This window comes from Protopterus annectens, chromosome 11.part0 (genome assembly GCF_019279795.1).
Source record: "Protopterus annectens isolate FY-2018-M chromosome 11.part0, PAN1.0, whole genome shotgun sequence".
NCBI lineage: Eukaryota > Metazoa > Chordata > Ceratodontiformes > Protopteridae > Protopterus > Protopterus annectens.
This window is the reverse complement of record NC_056745.1, coordinates 1,057,193,136-1,057,211,471: the sequence shown is the minus strand read 5'-3', so window position 1 is coordinate 1,057,211,471 and position 18,336 is coordinate 1,057,193,136.

Here is an 18,336-nt window from a genome sequence, read left to right as displayed (position 1 = left end):
ACATCATCTTACAGTGGAAGATTCTCAGAGACAGATACTTTATTTGTTACCCAAGATTCATAAGAACTTGGAGAAACCACCTGGAAGACCAATAGTATCTGGCATGGGCTCACTTACAGAACCCTTATCAGGATTCCTTACTAAATATTTACAACCCCTTCTGACTATAGTCAGATCAAGGATTAAAGACACCACGGAATTCCTCAGGATTTTAAGTGACACAACTAGAATCAGATTGGATAATGTGTACACTGGATGCCACGGCCTTATATACTAACATTCCACACTGGGCTGGGCTTGAGACTCTGGAGTATTGGCTTAACAAAGCAAGTCTCTGTCCACCAGGCTTTAATACATTGTTAATCTGTATGGCAGAGCATGTCCTAACGAAAAACATTTTTTTATTTTCAAAAGGAATGTTATTGGCAGGTCCAAGGTACTGCTCCCATCTATGCAGGCCTTTTTATGGATACTTGGAGGAATTCCTTATATATGATGATTCACATAACATATTTCTGGGTGAGATGGACATCTGGCGGTGGTACCTGGATGACATTTGGTTGGTTTGGCAGACACAGTATATCTTCCAGAATTCATTCAATACCTCGATGAAAACAAGTAGGGCATTGAATTTACTCTTAATATGCATCACCAAGAAATTCATTTTCTTGATGTTAAAATCTGCAGAAATGAGGATAATACCTTGTCGACCCAGGTCTTCCGCAAGTACCCGGAATGTAACAGTCTTTTACAGGCCAGTAGTCTACACCCTGATCATATTATAAGGAATATTCCCAAGTCCCAATTCCTTCGTATTAAAATGATATGCTCCTCCCAGGATGGCTATGAACAACATAAGAATGATCTCATACATAATTTTAAAGCTAGGGGCTACAAACCAGGACACATATTTTCAGCTAGTAACTGAGCTACTGGACAGGACAGGTCAGAGCTTTCGCAATATCAGGAAAAAAAACATACCTCAGGGGATACTATTAGATTTGTTACTACCTATGACAGAAACATCCATGCCATTAGAAATGCAGTTAATAAAAATTGGAACATTCTCATGGCAAATCAGGAATTATCTAGTCTCCTCACAGATAGATGTAAGTTCTCATATCGTAGGGGATGCACACTGGGGTCTTATCTTAACCATTATAAATCCAGGGGTGACAGTTACTCTATGGAACAGCTCACTATCACAGGAGACAAGTTAGTTGGATCATTTTCCTGTGGACATTGCTCCTTTTGTAAGTACATGCTAAAATCTAAGGAGTTCAGAAATAAAAATACCAAGATGGTTTACAGGATTAAGCATTTTGCCAACTGTGGAATGGACTGGGTGGTCTATTTGGCCACCTGTTCCTGTTCATCCTATTATGTTGGGCAAACTTCTAGGCCATTTTGAATAACAATGTCTGAACATTTAAGTGATGTTAGCAACAAACGTATGACTAATGCACTCTATAGACATGTATGTGATCATAAATCAGCAATATTTCATTTCTGTATTATTGACAAAAGATGGGGTGACAGATCGAATAAGTTAGGGTGGCATAGTATTTTGAATGATAAAGAAAAAAGTTGGATAGTAAGGCTAAGGGCTCTTTTTTCCCCAGGTCTTAATGACCGCCTGTAGCGGGAATAATATAGAATAAATAATATATAATGTTTGGATTATTAGGGATTTTTTCAGCTTTTGTCATTGGTGTACCTTTAAATGCTTGATTGACATGGAGTGTTGGGTGTATATATAGATTGTTTGTTAACTTAGATGGCAATCACTGTTGAAGGGAAAGTTGCCGAAACCATTTTGATTTGTCACTATTTGCAATAAATCGAGTTATCACGCTTGGTGCAGACCTTCTTTCTTGATTTTGTGTTTGCCTTTTGGCTGTTTGCACCTGCCTTTCATGCGGAGTTTGTTTTGGCTTGGATCATTTTTTTTCTTGCCATAAAATGCACTTTATTTTCTTTATTCTAATCCTAAGACTATCAAAAACAGTTTTACCATTAAGTAAGGATACCCAACCATATTTCCTGTCCTTATGAAATATAAAATATATGTGTATCAACTGACTGTGAAATCATATGATGTTTTTTCAAGTATCTGTCAGATGATCTGCTACAGCTGTTATAACATCTACTATGTCATATAGTTACTCTGGAGGTCAGCAGTTTGGGGTAATAGCAGCATATTTTTGCATCCTTAATTAATAAATAAATAAATAAATATGTGTCTGCTTTGAGCTTCAAAACACAGATATTAACCAGGCACAGAAATCCATTTTTTATTTATTACCATATGTCATATCTATTATCTATGTTTCTGATTCCTAACTAGTTTCACCCATTCCCTGTGAAATGCATTGTGTTCTAAATATCAGCATTTTTTAACTAAGCACAGCTTGCAAGAGTACCATCAGACTTTCGGTGCTCTGATTTCAGCAATTTCTAATTACTTGTGACACTTAAAAGACCCATACCACCTTTGCATACAACACACACACACACACACACACACACACACACACACACACACACACACACACACACACACACACTTGTAGAAATATATTTAAGGATATACAGTGATTGTGGAAGAAAATGACCCTCTAGGATGCACATTAGTCAAGCCCCTCTGAAGTCTGTCCATAACCTTCTCATCTCCCTCCTTAATTAAGAGTAAATATGACTATTTAAACTAAAACATACAGTTCTCAGAATAATGAGACTATGTTTTATTAAAAAAGTTAATTGCATCAGAACCGCCCAGTAATAAATGATCCAATATATATAAGCAATTTAAAACATTGAAGCAAATGTGAAGCTGCATTTCTAAAACATAGATTTCATTTGTACATTATTTTCCTGTTTCATTATGTATTTTCATGTCATTTAAAATACTGCTGCTGTTACAACATGTAATGACTTTCCTATTCCCCTTGACACCCAACTTGTGGAAAAATGAATTGATTACTGAAAAAGGCAAATTATAAAGGATCTGAGGGGTGGCAATGTGCTGTATGGGTCAACATCAACTAATCAATATAACACTAACACAGGAAATATGTTCCATGATCAAATACCAGGTAACTTAAAACATTCTCCACACTGAATTTCAAAGTTTGGTCTCAACTCTCTTATTTTAGGCTTTGCCTCAACACGGACATATAACAACCCATTGTTAAAAGTCTGAATGTCAACATTAATTCCACGTTGGAACTGATTACTCTGGCTTCCTGGTTATACAATTGTAAATTACCTGATTTATTGGATAATGGCAAATTACTAGATCTGGTTGAACTGAAATCTATGAGAAATTAAGGATAAGAAGCCTTCTTCCACTCTCATAAGCTAAGAGAATGCCATTCATTTTGCAATCAAAAATTAAATAGTCAAATGGTTAGTTTGATTATACTGTGGAATAAGAATGCAACATTTACCTTGGCTTTAAACTATGACTTTTCAAGAGTAAAAATGATCACTGTATATTTCCCCATAAATGGACATATTTGGTTATTTGTCTATCATATCAGCTGAATGGTAGTCATGCTTCTGCATAAATCCTGTGTCATGTTTAAAATCTATGTGAACAAAATCTGGTATAATATATATTTTATTGCAATGTTTAATTAAGAAAGTATGCTGGAGGAAGTAGTTGGCCTAATTGTGGACTACTAATTACTGACAGTGAAAAATGATATGGTCTTGTAGCAAAGTGCAAGTGATGTAAGAAATAATTTGTTCAGCAGCTGTATTTGCTATGTATGACTATGACTCTCATGATGTAACCATGTCTCCCAGGATTCTTTATCTTGATGCTGTCAAGGAGATCAACCGTACAACTGGCATAATAACATTATCTGTTTTTGTCTTACAGAAATCATGAAAACATTTTGCCATTTAGAAATTTAAAAAATTCAGGATACAAAAAGAGAATCAACTGTTTTTCTATTAGAAAGGTCAAAAGGAAAATTTGTTTTTCAGGTACACAATGAAGTGTGTACAGGAGATTGTTCTCACTATTTACTTGAACTAAGGAAAAATGAAAAAGTAGGGTGTTAATTTTACCCTTTATACCCAAGTACTGCACATTCTTGGGGAAAAGATCATCATGACCTGTACATCTATTATCTGTGTATGGACTGTGTGACATTTAATTAACTGCACTTTTTCATCGACTCATTACAATGTTTTAACATTTTGACAGCAGGCTTCTTTTTTGCTGAAATCATTTTATTTTAGTTGTCTTCATGAAAGAGGGCAGGCAAGTGAATTCCTACATTCAAGAGAAGATCAAACGACAAAGGTCATGACAAAGAAAGGGAAGAAGGGATGAAAGAAAGAAAGGACTGTTTCAATTAATGTGAAGTGCAATTTGTCTTTCATTTAATTACTTTAATCTGGATAGGAGATCATTTTGATAGCAGAATTTCCTCATTCAGTATGCATAGGCCTTGTCATGAGCTGACAGTAGAAAAGGAGAAATAAAGAGGATATGTCAGTTTCACAATGAGCATGTCTCTTACTTTGCTCACTCTTGCACTGTTAGGAATACAGTGTCTGTATTCCTAGATGAGGAGCATGTCTCTTATCATTCTGACTTCCAGTGTTCCATGAGTATCATTCTGACTTCCAGTGTTCCATGAGTATCATTCTGACTTCCAGTGCTCCGTGAGTATCATTCTGACTTCCAGTGCTCCATGAGTCTGTGGACTGGGGATCTCTGCACCTCTTATGTCCTATGAATAGGAACATAATAAATTACTTAGCAGTTTCTCTTCCAAGATAGTTGATGAGAGAAGGCTCTTCTTCCAGCCCGTCTCAAGCACACTGTTTCCCTATATCATCAGTTGATTTTTCTTGACATTTTTTGATTAGTTGGTATTGCTAACTATGCAAAAACAAACATTTCTGAGAATAACTGAATGAATATTGTCATACATTGTAAAATTACCTTTGACTTTTGATTTTTAAATGTCTGCCATAATAAAATGTACTTGAATGTGAATTTTAGCAGAACCTCCAAAACCCCAACCGGTGCTATTAGATAATGAACTTTGCCCTGAGTAAATGGCACTCGTTTCAAGAAATTACCACGGGACCACCATAACTAGACAGGTGGTCAGATGACCCCTATCAAAATCAACTGCCCTGGCTGAAAGATTATAATCTCGATCAAGATAAGTATCTGCAGTGTACACCTGAATATGACACTTCTTCAGTGTAAGATGTACACTTGAAAATACGTGTACCGCCCTAGGCTTGATGTTTGCAATACTTTAATTACTTCTAATATCTTGGTAGACAGTTCAGTAAAACTGAAAGTCATTACCCATTAATTTGTGGTAACACTATGTTATAGTGAAAAAAATCAGTAATTGGTATAGCTAATTCATATGACTTTAAGAGTGGAAATTTATTATTAACAAGTATCTTGTCTTTTCAGGGAAGCTAACTAATTAAGGTGCCATCTTATCAACAGCTAGCTCCCCATTCTAGGGTAATAGAGACATAAGTGCATGTCTGTCTACAAAGGCTGTAGCAACACTGATATTTTACACTGGCTGCCACTCCTAAACACCGTTTGAAAACAGCGCTGCTCTAAATATGTAATGAATCATGACAACCTCTGGTATTGATAGATGGGGGTGCTACTGATCATCCTGATAGTGTAGAAGGATGCTGATGCATTCATAGCCATTAGAGCAACAGTCAACACTAAGCATTTTAACTTTACTTGTTGCAGCATCAATTTTATTACAGCTATAAATGCCAGCTAGCATGTTGTTGACACATAATCATAATTAAAGTTACTGGATGTCTACTGTTTGTTAGCATCCTCAAGCCAAAATCATCTATATCAAGCTTCACTGCACAAGAATTCTGTTATGTCAGCCTTTCATTTCTTGGAAAAATCATGGTTCTGTTAGACCATCATACATACTCATTTAAAAAAAAGCAACTTAACTGGGTATCGAGGAAGACATATTCTTACAGAGGACAACATCCCTCAATATTATTACAGAGGGCAACATCCCTCATAACCACAATGTAGTAGACTCTGTCAACACACACCTTTAAGTAATTGTAGTACCCAACATTGCTATCTCAAAGAAGGTTATAAATAATTTCATACAATACACAGTTGGGCTGCTTAGTTTTAATCAACCTTGCATGAGCCTTGCATCAAACAGAAAAAGTAACCTCAGAAGTCATGTTTCATAATTTGAAAAGACATCCCACTCAGAACTAGAGCTGTTCTTAAACATTGACTTCATTGATACATCTCTCTTTAGTAATGACATCATTGTGACATTTAGACTGTTGTGTTCCCTGAGCATTCTTTATGAACGAAAGCTGCCTCAGTTATGTTATTTTAATCACTTTACTTCCTCTTTCATGAATAATAAATACTCAGAAACATAAGTATGGATTGTATTCACATTATCATTAGTTCTTTCCTTCGTAAATATAGTCAGAAGTAAGGAAACATGCACATGTTCTTTTCACTAAACAAAGGACAGGTCGTTTTAGCAAAATATGTGGGACAGAAAAACAGTAGAATAAAAATTACTGAAAAACTAGAAAAAAATAAAAAATAATTATTTTTCTTTTCTTTCCTGTTCGGATAAGCATGAAGTGACAACAAGAGCATTGATGTGATTCATGATGTCAACAAACTGTAATCTCAGTGAAATAAACCTCTGCAAAAATGTTATGTAATGAGCACCTAAAAATTATTATTATTATTTTTTTTGGGGGTGGGAGCAAACACTAGAAAAGCACCAGCATTGAGGAAAGGTGAAACTTGCAATGAGATGAAACTTCATTGAACTGAAATGATAATGATTTGTTATGTTCCTGCACTAAGGACATCCCTTAGCAGAGATGGTGAAAACTGGCCAGTGAGTACATTTTATGTCTTCCAGAAGGTAGCCAGATTACTGGATTTCTTTGTATTGAAGTCAAAGCTTCTTGCTGTTTGTGCAGTGGAGTGCAATGCAATAGTGTGGAAGTATTCTCCCCATCTTTCTCCATAAAATAATATTTGTTTTTAAGGAGATGATGAAACCGTTGCTAAAATAAGTTTATATAGTACTCCCAGACATAGGCAGCACACACAATCAAATGTTTTGAAATGTGAACTCCTGACATGAGGGAAGAGACACAGCATACCATGCTGAATATAGAATGGAAACATTGCTAGCACAAAATTATTGCTTGTGTACAGTGAAGTATTAAGATACTAAAGTCTTTCAAAACATACCAAATGATTATTTCTGTATTATGACTTTAAATAAAACACAATAGCTTTCGTCACATTTTCAGAAATGCGTATTCTAATTTCTCATGTACTGACTCTAACAGTTTGTATTTGCATGCAATATGGTATTAATACAGTGCATTAGAGTTTCTTTATGAGCAATTAATTGGAAATGGTCATTAATTCTGTAATAAGTTTTACTTATTTTATTGTATTTATTTGTTAACCAGCTAATTCCATTGTATCCTTCTCAGGAGTAACACTGGAGTACTGCCTGGTTAAGTGACTTGCTCAAAGTCACACGGCAGTAAAACAGATATGGAAATAATCAAATCCCGTTGCCATAACAATGAGAAGAAGCTCAGAGCATTGATCTTTCACACTAACTGCCGTACCATAAATCATTATGAGAACTCAGCTTCTAAGATATCATAGTATTTAAATGAAATTCCTTAGTGCACAAAGTAGAAGAGAAACAGAGAAAGAACAAATTTGTATAATGATCATCTGTACTCATACTGACCATAACTATCAGCAAGTGAAATGAAAAAGTAATACAGTAGGTACAGGGAAAGTAAAAGTTTAAAGGATTGGTTCTAAATCATCAGGGTAATATTTTGAAGCCTTCACTATGTTGACCATTGTTCCATGATTCCTACAATGAGTCACATCCTCTAAAGTAATAGAGTATGAGGTCAGTAGGACCTGTACTCCACACTGTGATGACTATTCAGTATGACAGATCTGCTGAGCAAAACAGTGTGGGTTATATAAAATTCAGTGCTAATAAAGTGCATTATCTATGGTTTGCAGTTCACAAGTGTCATTATGGATGTGGAGGGCAGTCATTAGGCAGATACTGAAGATAAAATCAGAAAAAGAACTGCCAGCCCAAAGTGGTGTACAAATAATATTTAATGTGACAAAAATTACATAGCCTTCTTCAGTGTAACAAAACTTCTACAAATAGCCACATTATATATGCAACAGTTAATTGACAAAAGAACATGATTGGTCACATTTGCTCATTAAGCCCAGGGGGGAATAACCCCCCCCCCCCCAGTTTGATGATCCATTTTATTTCTTTGGAATTTAATATGTTGTGCCAACCAACCTTGTTCCCTTTCTTCCCAATGACTATATCTATAATAGTAAACCTGAAACTGGCTGTAGGATGATTCAAAACATGCTTATGCAAGGCACTACTTGCTTTCTTATTTTTAATATCACTAATATGTTCACTAATATGGAGTTTCACAGGTCTTTCACAGGTCTTTCACAGGTCTTGAAGTTTGTCCTACATAAAATGCAGAACATGAGCAGGTAGCCAAGTAAACCAACCATTCGCTAGAACAACTAGCAAAAAACTTTATATCATAGAACTGGCCAGTGTTTCTGCTAGTTAATTGTTTGATTTTGTCCACCTGGATGCAATGGGTGCACTGCCCACATGGGAAACATCCAAGCAGAGGATCCCCCATAAGTGTTGTTTGATGATGTGGCCGAACATCCAAGAACCCAGTTTTAGAATGAGTAAAAAAAGAAGCCAAATTTCTACCTCTCCTGTACCCAAAAGGGAATCTCTCCGGTAGAATACTGGCAAGCCTAACGTCTCCCATCAAGATATTCCAATTCTATTGGATAACTTGTAGAAAATGTTGTGCATTGCGCCCATAGGTAGTGATGAATCTAATATGCGAGTCCTGAGAAGGGGACCTATCCTTATATCTCATAAGATCCTGTCTGTCTAACGACGATACCTCCCTACAAGCCATGGTAATGGTGCCAGATTTGTACCCCTGTGCCCTGAATTTACCCATCAGGTGATACATTTCATGTTCATAAGTATTGGAATCAGAGCAAATATGCTTGATTCTCATAAATTGGGATTTTACAAGTACTGCCAAAGTTGCATTTTTATAATCACACTGCTTATATGAAAATATGGTTTATGCAAAATTTGGTAAGCACCGTTTCATAGTCCATTTTTCTTTGGTGGGAAGGTTGATTTTATGTTCATTTTGCCTTAGTTTGACAATATTAAATAACTTTTATGTAGTGGTTCACAAAGAACCCCATATAAGGTCAGTTTTGCTGTGATTTTTTTTATTTATTGTTATCCTGAGCAAACATTGTGAACAGAGTCCATTTTGGACAAAGTCTACATTATCTAGGAGACAGGGTGTTCTGAAGACAGAGTCCCAATAAAAGGTAAACATAGGTGGAGAGACGTCAATGGTTAGACAACAAATAGCTATTGTAGGACTAGAATTAATTACTAATGTCATAAATGTATTTACACTGATGGACATCACATACATTGCAACGAATTTGATGTTCAGTTTTAGGTCAAGGTAGTTTTTCTTTCTGTGCGAAGTTGAGGGAGGTGTTTTACTGAGTAAATGTCATATTAGTAATGGGTAACAATGATGATTAAAGGTTGCAGCAGCTGAGCTGCGGTACACATATATTAATGATTAAGGTACATATCCAGGGGCTCTTAGACTGTCAACTGTGTGGTTTCAGCGTTGCACCTCTTGAAGTCATAGTTTATATTCATGTTAATGGTACACCTCTTTTTTGCCATTGTTTACTTGATGTAATGAACAAATGATATCCTCAGACACACTGTCTCATGCACCATTTAGTATCTGAAATAGTTCTCAAAAAAAGTAACATTAGTAAGAGTTTATATTACAGTGCATACTGGAATTCACTCTGTTAGAACTTATTAGCAGGTTTTTGTAGAAGCATCCTGTTTGCATTATGCATTCTGTAATAATACAAGGAAAATAATTGTTGACCGGCAGTCATGTCTGCAGGCAACACAGAAATTTCAAACTCGTGTTTTCACACAAAATGTGCATTCCCTAAAAAAGCTATGATTCTGAATGGTGTTTTTAGAATTCTTAAAGTGGATGAAGCAAGGAATGCTTTCTATTTTCACTTGCCCTAGAATACATCATGTTTTGCTTTGACAAAGAAACACCATTTCATAACTGAAAGCTGAAGTCCATTCTTACATATGACTGTATCAATACACTACCTCTGACCTCTCAAATTGATATCTATAGTATTTTCTTCCAAATGACGTTGTGGGTCATTCGAAATAAAAAATAAACAGCTGTTACAATACCATGAAGAATACAACACAAACCTCTTTCCCTGCAGGTTTCATAAACTTCGTGTAAGGTCTGTGTGGAGTCTACATGGAGTGTATCTGTGTACATGGAGTGTGTCTGTGTACATGGAGTGTACCTGTGTACATGGCTACAATATGCTCTTGGCAATGTGTAATACATATTAATGATGTGCGGCTTACCTAAGTGAGGTTTTGTGGCATGTCCCAGAAGGGTTGGCCACGAACCCTCACAGAATTACACGAATAATGAATCTGTGTACAGCAGAGCACTGATGGCCTGCTCTCATACCTCTCAACCTTTTAGAGCAAGAAATCTGTACAAAGCCATTAAACAAAATGGTGAAAAGGTAAAAAAAATAGGGACATATTGCTCTTATATACTTAGAAAGTTGACAAAAGGTTATGCATTACCATGCATTTTCTGAAGATTATGAAGTCCAAAACAAAAACTTCTGTCATTATTTCATAACTTCCATCACAATGATTATTAAAACAACACAAATTATATGTGGAACACCATTAAAATATCAGCCCAAATCCTGGTAAAACTGACAGAAATAATTAAGTAAGTATACTTTGGCTTTTCTCCTTTTTTTTTATTTTTTATTTGTGTCATGTTTTAACAATGAATCATGGCATTTGGCTATGCTTGCCTCATTTGAGCAACAGGACCACCCATGTATCAGACATCCAAAAATAGAATCATATGCTTTCAGTTGTTATTGCTGAGCAATGCTGGGCATTGTGCAAAACCAGCAAGTGGGGCTGCACTACCCTCATACCATCAACTTAACAATGAATACTAAAATATGTGATCTCATATAACTGTGGATCGGAGTGCAGATGGTCCTGGGTTCTAGTCCAGGGTATGTAAACTTTATTTATACTGTTGTGACATTGCAGCTTATAGAAATAAAGTGGTACTCTTGGGAACTAACAGTGGAATTGCATTAGTTGAAAGTTATTTGCTGATACATTCAAAAGAGCTGCACACTGCTTAGCATTATGCAAACCAATGCACTTGCTTTACTATGTTTGCATGATAGTAAATGTCACGCAGCTTTTTCAACTGTATCAAAATGCGAACAGCGTGCACTCTCAGTAAGCACAATTGGTAGGAAAATATGATATTAAAGATTAAGTGGCAGGAATTGCACATTAGATATTAAACTTGAACTTGTGCATATATGTCAGGTGTTGTAGAGGGTGTGCAGTTCAGAGCACAGTACTGGGGTGTCCAGGTGTCCAAGGTCTTTATTGTTCTCCTATTTAAGGATCATGAGCCCAGCCTCATGCAGGAAAACTATACAGCTCACAATATAAATCCAAAGCCTGGTATAGTTTGGCATGGGTTCTTTCCAGTGCGTCTGGTATCCCATGCACTGGGGAATAATGTCATCACCATTATGATAGCCTCTGCCAGAGGAAAACCGAACCCTTCGATCAGTAGATCAGGGAGTGTCAAGCAGGGAACACCCCAGAGAGGTGTATGTATGAATTTCATTTGTAATCATAAATATTCAAGCTGAATATGGTAAAAACTGGTATTCATAATGCTTTTTTATTTTTCCCTCTTTCCAGAGCTGCAGAAGAGAGGACCTCAAATGTGAGGTCCCATGCAGGTGATTGGCCAGGATGCGAGAAGCCAAATCCCTTTATTTTTTTTTTTCACATTTTTTTTTTAATTTTTAAACATATTCGAACATTTAAATGTTCGATCGCTAAAGGTCGACCTTTAGCGATTCAAACATTTAAGCGTTCGGATATGTAATATAGACCCTTCATATTGAAACCAATAAATAATGAGTGTCAAAATGTATGTTAACACAAATTCTATGCAACTATCCATGTGTGTAAGAGAAAAATTTAAAATATGTTCCTAGTTTTGAGTCATTGTATACCCATTATTTTATGATATGTCAAGATATCCTGCTCTAAAAGGTGAAGATGTATGGTCTGTAACACAAAGCAGCATGTTTCATGTACAATGATTACATTTGACAGCAGGCCATCTGAGCCACAGGTATAGAAGTCTACACTTCTAATGCTATCATTATAAATATGTAACACTACTGTATTTTATTGATGACACCCTAAACAGTATTGTAAAGAGCTGATTTTAAATTTTGGGAGTGTGTCATTTGAACCCACAAGCAGTGAGTAATGTAATGCTGTACTTTTCCTTTGGAATACAGCATAATGCAAGCACTCTTTTCTTTTACACTTTATAGATACAGGTTCACAGTTGTAATGATAACAGTCTGCAGCATGCTGTTGCTGTCCATGGTTTATAGGTCAAACTTTACATTGCAATACTGATGTCAACTTAAACAACTACTGTATAGTTTAGAAGTATGGTTTTCTAAATGACAACCCCTGTCTACTCTGTAGTTGTAGATTGTTGTTTTGCCTAACATACTAATGCATGCATACTTTTGTTTTCAGTGGACAAATGCATACTCAGTGTGATACAAGTGTTCACCACAATAAGCTGTATTTACTTCTAATGCTAAAATAACAGTACTATTTGGAAGCATACACCCCACTTACATCTCACATCCTTCTCAATCTTTCTTCATAGGTCCGCTTATTCAGTAATTGATCCACGTTAGCTATGGAAAAAAAAGCAGAATGTAACAATACCATTAGGAACACTGATCATGAACAAATGCAGCTGCTACCTCTTACAATCAGTGTCTACAAGTGATACTTGCACTTCTGTGGAGTGCCGTCAGTCCTCCATTCCTCGATACAATGATCAAGGGTATCCTTCTTCCTCATCCTTAGGTCTGGGTAGGGGTTCCTAAACTGTTCTAAAGTGTGGGGGATATTGGTAACACTGGACAAATCCTGGATGAAAGTATTCCATTCATCTGATTTGTAATCAGATCCACAATAGTGCTCCTGCAACAGACGGGGACCATAATCATTCACTAGAAGTCCAACAAACACTCTGGACTCCTGGAAATCCCACCTTTGAGACCGACATCGCATAATCTCTCCCTAATCACTGTCCATGTCTAATGCAGATAAAAACCAATGTATAATGTTTTTCCCACGAATTCCAGTTATGAGAATGCACACTGTTTTATTTTGCAGCATTTGTAAATGGTGTGCACTGCTTAGCATCATGCAAATATGGGCAATGTGTTTGTGTGATGGGAACCAATAAAGACAAGTTAACCAATACAGATATTATCCTATCAGTACATAACTGACAATATTAGTTTGTCACCATCAGAAAAATACTTAGGATATTAAGAAATACTAGGTCAGCTGACAGTAATATGAAGTGGGACACCACTGAAAAAAGACAAATGTCTGCTGCATTTGAACCCTGGACTTTATCTGTGGTAGTCCTACACTCCAGCTGTTGCCAGTAGAAGGATTAAAGAATACACATGTATGTTTAATTACATTGCTATGTAATGCAAGGTCACATTAGTAAAATGCAAGTTGCAATCCTTGCATCAGAACTGACGACCATGTGAACTTCAGGCCAACACTTAACGTTTGTAGCCACAGAAGTTACATAAATATCTACTACATTAATATTCTTCCTGTTACATGCAGCACAAGAGTGCATAGCAGGTTTGCGCTATACCCAGTTCTGCTCAGCATTAGCAATTGAAAGCATTCAGTTTCTATTTTTGGATGTTTGGGTCATCTCTGATACATAGGTGGTCTCGTTCCACAAATGAGGTAAGCATAACCAAATGTCACGATGCATTGTGCAAACATGGCAAAAGTAAAAAAAAAAATAGGAGAAAAGCCAAAGTATACAGATATAACTAGTTCTGGCAGTTTTTCCAGGTTTTTGCTGATATTTTTGTGGTGTTCCTCATAAAATTTGTGTTTTTTAATAATCGTTTCACTAAATAATGACAGACATTTTCATTTCACAAACAGTGGCTCCAAATATTGAGATAAAAACAAATGATAATAGACAGAAAATAAAATCAATTTATCACATACACAGTAGACTATGTTACTACATGCGAAATATTCCTACATAGGTCTACAATCCAATTCACCATCCAATGCACATTCCAAACACAATATTGGTGCCTTACTGCTGTGTTTCAAACATACACCTGTGTAGCAAGCATCAACAGTCATCCAGCAGCCATACCTCTCAACTTGTTAGAGGCAGAAATCTGGACAAAGGCACAAATAACGGGGGGGACAAAGGCCGAAAAATAGTGACACTTTTTAAATGCTGCTCTCACAAATTTAGAAAGTGTGTAGAGTAACAAGTTATGCATTAGCATGAATTCATTCTCTGAGGAATATGAAGTCTGAAACACAAATGTGTGCCATTATTTCTTGATTCAGTCCTCAAAGAATTACCAGAAAATGACAATTTTATGGGAAACAGCCCAAATATATGAGTTAAAAATCTGGACATTCTGTGAAAATCTGTGCAGTTGAGAGGGATGTCCAGCACACAATCAGACTGAAAATAATGTACAGTCATAATAAAATATTACATTACCTGTACTTGTAGTGAAATGTTTCACTTTTAAAATACTACACTTACTGATCACACATTTTGTTATGATGTTTGCTTGAAAATATACAGCACTATTTTACATGTCTCTGTTTCTTGGTCATTCTTCAGTTATCTATCCATTACTCTGGGACATACAGTGTGTACACCATTCTATATCATTGTATTTACAATGACAAAGGATATTAACTGGAAGTAATATGATATGTGGCTGCCAACTAAGGAAAGACAAGTTGGATGTCACAAAGAAGCATTGACTGCTCTTCTGGCGGTGGGCACGCAAAGATGTGAGTCTGCTATGGCACTAACAAGACTGTGTTGGTCTGGTTACTCTGCATATCTGGCATCTTGCCTGTTGTATGATTTAGTTATGTTTGAGAACTGTTATCTCCAATGCATCCCTAGTACAAATGTATAGTGATGTTGGATAATGGTTTTAGCCTCCTAGGTGTTGAGTGAGTGTGCTATGGCTTGTCTCATAGCCAATGTAAGGACTTACTTAGCATGGCTATGTCTACCTACAACTCACCTGCTGCTGCATTCTCCTCTAAGTCATCATTGGCTTGTGGCTGTGGTGACCTTGTCATTGTCAGTAGGATGTATTCCCCATACCCTTGATGATCCTGCTGCAGCTATTTCCACTATATTAACTTGGCTAGCATTACACATACTATGAGCACTGAGGAACATTTCAGTGGATTGTAATGGTTCTCTCAGCCAGATGTATGTAGGCACTGGCACTGTGAGTATTGTAGCTGAAAAACATGCTTTATGGCATTACAGGTTTTACCGAGTGTCTTATTATGGTGTTTGTGTGTGTGTGTGTGTGTGTGTGTGTGTGTGTGTGTGTGTGTGTGTGTGTGTGTGTGTGTGTGTGTGTGTGTGTGTGCGTGTGTGTGCGTGTGTGTGCATGTGTGTGTGTGTGTTCATAGGTTCATAGGTTCATAGGTTCATACTAGGCTATCTGCCCGAGGGCATTTACAAGCCTAGCCCATAGTTTTGTGGCTTACGCCACCCCTTTAGTATGGGGAACTATACCCATTATTTTGCTGTGCCTCTGTTGAGCAGTGACACTGAGGTAATCCCTGGGGTATATCTGCGATCTCCCATCCATTGGTCAAGATTTCTCTTGAACAAGGCCAGCGAGGTGCTCTGCCTCACATATACCGGGATTTTATTCCACAGCATAGGAGTCTTTGGGTGATGAATCTATCCCTCCAGCACATCCTATTAATAGCCGTGTCGAGGTTTAAGTCTCCCACCCTTGTGGCTCTGACGGATCTAGATTTTTGAGGTGAAGCATATTCATCAAATCTGGGTTTGACATGGCCTTGTATGTTAGGCAAAGGTCACCTCTGAGCAAGCGGTGGCGACTGAATAGAGCTGGAGTTCTTTCAGTCGGGCAGCATAGGACAGATGTTTGAGACCCTTTATCCTTTTGGTGAGGAACTTTTGTGGCCTCTCCAGCTGCTGCAAGTGTCGGGTCAGATACATTCCGAATGGGGCATTGTACTCAATCATTGGTCTGATGAGTGATGAGTATAGGAGACTATGACCTCCCTTGATCTAGATGAGAATCCCTTCATGATAAGGTGGGCAATGTAGAAGGTCTTCCTAACTACTTTAGCTACATGGGTGTCGAATGACAGACTACTATCAACCTGGGTCCCCAGGTCCCTGATAACTTCTTCTGTGCTCAGTGGATTGCCACCTATTTGGTAGCTAGGGGTAACCTTGTTTTTCCCGAAGGGTATGACTATGCATTTTTTGGCATTTAACTTTAGGCCATGGCTCTGGCACCAGTTATCCGTTTCTGTGAGACCCTTCTGAAGGATATCTGTGTCAGATGTGTTTTCTACTATGGCGCCCAGTTTGCAGTCATCTGCAAACTTTGTCAGCCATAACCCTCCTGTGTTTGCTTGTACTTCGGAAAAGTAGATGCCAAACAAGAGTGGGCCCAGGACTGAGCCCTGTGGTACACCACTTGTGACAGGCTTTGAGTCTGACATGGCGCCAGCAACTCTGACCCTGTGGGTTCTGTCACTCAGCCAGTTTGTATGTGTTAACATTTAAGCTGATGAGTTTTTCAATGATACCCGAGTGGGGTATTGTATCGAAGGCCTTCGCCAGATCGAGGTAGGCTGTATGGACTGCCTTTCCCTCATCAATGGCTTTGGTGACTGTTTCGAAAAAGTCAACCAAGTTTAGAAGGCATGATCTGCCTTTGACAAAGCCAAACTGGGATGGATCCAAAGTCTGCAAATTCCCTATGTCTTTATTTATGAGGTCCATTATGATCCTCTCCATGGCTTTGCAGATAAGGCTTGTCAAGCTAATGGGCCGGTAATTTCCAGGGTCGGTGGAGGCACCGCCTTTGTGAAGTGGGACCACAGTTGCAGTGCGCCACTCCTGGAGTGCGTATCCAGAGGCAAGACTATGATTAAACAGCTGTCCTAGCTGTGGGTTTAATTCCTCGTTGAGTTCGTGGAGCACACAGCCGGGGACACCATCAGGTCCCATGGATGCTGTGTTTTTGCTTTGGAGAGAGCAGTTCTCACTTGGGCGTTGGAGATGTTTGGGGGCTGCAATCGCTTGGTATAGATATCTCTCCTTTTGGGGAGGAGTTTGCACTGAACCTGTCAGCCAGTATGTTGGCAATGTCTGTAGGATCAGTAATCTTCACATCATTTTGAACTAGTTCTGAGCATATCTGGGAGTTTCCTCCCAGGTTTCTAACATAGCTAAAGAAGGCCTTATGATTGTCTTTTGAGTCTTTAGCTATTTTTCTCTCAAAATTTGCTTTGGATGATTTTATGAGAGCTCTTAGTTTTTACTTATAGTGATCAAGGGTGTCTTACCTTTTAAGGATTTTGCTCTATCTTGTAGTAGCTTCCTCCTTTTGTTGTAGAGTTTGTTTATGGCAGGGGTCCACCAGACTGGACGCTTGCCTTTGGTACAAAGAGTCTTTGTTTTGCTTGGGATTGCCTTATCCATGCAGTCCTGCAGGTGCTGGTAGAAGGCATTTGTAAGTGATTCAGCGGCTTGAGTACTGTTTTCCCGCTCGGGGGCCTTAAAGGAGACCACACTAGTCTTTAGAAGTGTGAAGTCGGCTTTCGAGAAGTTCTTTACTGTGGTCTTTTTTATTTCAGGTGGGGGTGGGATGAGGACCTCCAGCGAGATTAGTTTGTGATCTGATCTCACCAGTGAGGGGTATACTTCCGGTGTTGAACATTGTGCTCCCATGTTCGTGATGATGAGATCAAGTATGTTTTCTCCTCTTGTGGGGATGGTGACTAGTTGTTCCATGGCATTTGAGTTTATGAATTCCAGGAACTTTTGGGCTAGGGTGTGGGCTTGAGTAGTGTTCCCAGTCTATATTAGGGTAATTGAAGTCACCTAGTATGATGGTGT